General features: G+C 38.1%; 1 protein-coding gene across 4 annotated transcripts in view; it reads left to right on the top strand.

Annotated features, from left to right (window-relative positions):
* STK32B (serine/threonine kinase 32B) overlaps positions 1 to 3,748 on the top strand; it is a 474,254-nt gene that overhangs the window by 313,823 nt on the left and 156,683 nt on the right. The window lies entirely within an intron of this gene.

Genomic DNA, 3,748 nt, shown 5'->3' with positions numbered 1-3,748 from the left:
AAAACCTTGTGTCTTATGCTCCTTTTATCCAGGGTATTGACAGATGAAAAAAAAATAATAATAATAAGGATAAAAATATAAATAAATAATATGGAGAGATAAAGGGTAAAAAATGGGTATATTGAAATACTGTGGTCAATGAAGGGAGGGATAAGAAGTATGAGACATAGGGGCTGTTTTTTTCTTTTTATATCTTTTTCTGGAGTGATGCAAATGTTCTAAAAATAATCATGGTGAAGAATTCACAACTATGTGATGATATTGTGAGCCACTGATTATATAATATGGTTGGACTGTACATGTGTGGATATTTCTTAATAAAAATATTTCTTAAAAAAGCAAGAGAATTATAAATATGAAATTCAGAAGAGCATTTCCATCTGGGGGCTGGAATAACTAAACAATAACATCAGCTAACAAGACCTAATTAACATTTAAAGAAAAAGAACTATGACTTAAACTTCACACCTTATGTGAAAAATAAGTCAATGGATCATGGATTTGCATATGAATTTAAAACTATGAAACCTTCAGAAGAAAATCATAGAAGAATGTCTTATGAAATTACGACTAAGTATCAAATTTATAGATTTGACATCCAAAGCATAATCCATAAAAGGAAAATGTGATAAATTGGACCACCTTAAAATTAAAGATTTATGCTCCACAAAAGACTTTTTGAAGAGGATGAGAAGGCAAGTTGAAGAGTCAGTGGAAATATTTGTAAACCACATGTGCTGGTTTGAAAGTATTGTATACCCCAGAAAAGTCATGTTTTAATCCTAATTCAATCTTGTGAGGACAGCCATTTCTTTTAATCCTAATTCAATATTGTAGGGCAGAAATTTTGATTAGATTATCTCCACAGAGATGCGGCATGCCCAATTGTGGGTGTGACCTTTTGATTAGATGGAGGTTGTGACTCCACCCATTCCACGTGGGTCTTGATTAGTTTACTGGAGTCCTCTTAAAGGAGAAACATTTTATTAAATTTATTTATTTATTTTTATTTTTTTACATGGGCAGGCACCGGGAATCAAACCCGGGTCCTCGGGCTTGACAGGCAAGCACTCCTACCTGCTGAGCCACCATGGCCCAAAGGGGAAACATTTTAAAGAAACTTCAGAGCCGACAGAGAGAAAGCTGACAGAAATGTCAGAGCAGAGCTGACACAGATGCTGACACTTGGAGAACAGAGACACAGATGTTGGGAGATGCTTGAGCTCAGCAGACATCACCGTGTGCCCTCCCATGAGATGTTAAGCAAGCTAGAACATGGAGCCAGAGGAAATCAGGCGATGAAAACCAATCCAGAAAAAGCAAATTGAGGACAAACCAGGAGCAAGGGACCAGCAGATATCAGCCATGTGACTTCCCAGCTACCACAGGTGTTACAGATTCATTGACCTTCCTTGAATTAAGGTATCCTTTCCTGGATAGCCTTAGTTTGGTCATTTGTATAGAATTGGAACTGAAAATTTTACGACTTATGAAATTCGCTTTTTAAAAGCCTTTCCATTTCTGGTATATTGTATTCTGGCAGCTTAACAAACTAATACACCACATATTTTATAAAGTACTTGTATCTAGACTCTATAAAGAATGCTCAAAACTCAACAGTTAAAAAAATACAATTAGAAAATGGGCAATATGGAAATGCAACTTAAAACCACAATGAGATATTACTATACTCCTGTCAGAATGGTGAAATTAAAATTTTGGTATAACATCAAGTGAGTCAAATATCTCTACATGTGTCATGGATGAATCTAAAAAAATATTACCTTGGAGGAAATGTTAAGTTGCCAAATGGTGATGATGATGATGATGATAATGATGATGTAAATACTCTACAACACATATTGAGCATTTAGTTCTATGGCAAAGCATTGTTCCAATAATTAATATGCATTAACTCAGTATGATATAAAACCGTACATTGTTAAACTTATCTATTTTACAATCTTATATCATTTGTGGATGCATACATTGTATTAAACGTGAGAAAAAAAGTATATACCATGTAGGAATAGTAGTTATATTTGGAAACAGTAGGTAGAGGAAGGAATGGATGGTGGAGCTTTAGCATACCTGTAACATTGTATATTTTTTAAAGAAGACTGAAGTAAATAGAACAAAATGTTCAGGTCTTATTTTGATGGTCAATATTTGTGAGTCTATTTTGCTACTTTTGAAAAATGTTTCATATGTAGTAGAAACTCTGAAAAATGTACAAAACTTGAAAACATATTTAAAGATGACATCAGGTTTGGTCATTGAAGCAACATTGTTTGGACACTCCTGCCCTGGGCCAGGTCCTCAGCTGGAATCTGGAAGAATCAGATGATGCCAGATGAGGCACCCTCCATAAAGAGCTCATGTTCTCGCGAGAGAGGCTGTCCGGACACGTGGAATTTGATTTGGGTCTTGAATGATGAGAAAAAGTTTATTTACTGACCATCTCTATTGCAGACTGTATTAGTTAGGGTTCTCTAGAGAAACAGAACCAACAGGGAACACTTGAAAATATAAAATTTATAAAAGTGTCTCACGTGACGGCGGGAATGCAGCATCCAAAATCTGCAGGGCAGGCTGTGAAGCTGACGATTCCGATGGAGGGTCTGGGTGAACTCCACAGGAAAGGCTCGCTAGCCGAAGCAGGAATGGAACCTCTCTACCCTGAATCCTCCTTAAAAGGCTTCCTGTGATTAGATTAAGCATCACTCATTGCAGAAGACACTCCCCTTTGGCTGATTACGAATGTAATCAGCTGTGGATGTAGCTGACATGATCGTGATTTAATTCTATGAAATGTCCTCATTGCAACAGACAGGCCGGCACTTGCCCAACCAGACGAACAGGTACCACCACTTGGCCAAGTTGACACATGAACCTGACCATGACAAAGACCTTCTGTATTCCAAAGGCATTCAGCCAAGTGTTTCAAATAGAGCTGTGAAGAATGTAGCACAGCAGTTCTCAAAATGTGGTCGCTGCACTGACAACATCAGCCTCGCCTGAGAATTTGATAGACGTGCCATATTTCAGGTATCATTTCAGACCTCTTGAGTCAGAACACTGGAGGGTTGGAAGAGAGGTGCAGTCATGTGTGTTTTCTCAGGCACTCTGAGTACTTCTGACACATGCTCAAGTTTAAGAACCATGGATGGAGGCAAATTTTTGCTCTTATAGGGCTTATGTCATGGATGGGGTAACAGACAGTGCACAATCAAACAGCTGAATAACCTAGCTTATTTCAGATAGGAATGAGTATTATGAAGAAAATTTTAAAAATGGATCAGAGAGGAATGGTAAGATATTAGGGAGAACAGAGCATCTAAGTAGGACAGTCAAGGAAGATGTGTCTGGTGAGTTGGCTTGTGAGCTATGACCTAAATAAAGAGAAGGAGTGAGGGGAAGATGGAGGGGAGTGGGGAAGAATTGCAGGCAAAGAGAACAGCAGTCACGAAGATCCCAATAAGGGAACAGAAGGAAAAGTAAAAGCCAGTTTAGATGGAGGGAGCAGGCAAGGTGGAGAGCAGACAAAATGAGACTAGAGAAGTGTCATGCAGGGCTCTGTAGTCAGATTAAGGAATTCTGAATTTATTATAAATGCATTAGAAAGTCACTGGAGTGATGAATTGTGAACTGGCTAAGCACAGACTCATTGGGGCAGGGCTTACCAGGAAAAGGAATAGCAGGAAGAAAGGCACAAAGGTACAAGTGAGAACTCAGTACATCTGATAAA

The sequence above is a fragment of the Tamandua tetradactyla genome, chromosome 19 (genome assembly GCF_023851605.1).
Source record: "Tamandua tetradactyla isolate mTamTet1 chromosome 19, mTamTet1.pri, whole genome shotgun sequence".
NCBI lineage: Eukaryota > Metazoa > Chordata > Mammalia > Pilosa > Myrmecophagidae > Tamandua > Tamandua tetradactyla.
Note: the sequence above shows the minus strand (reverse complement) of the source record. Positions and strands in the feature narration are given on the sequence as shown.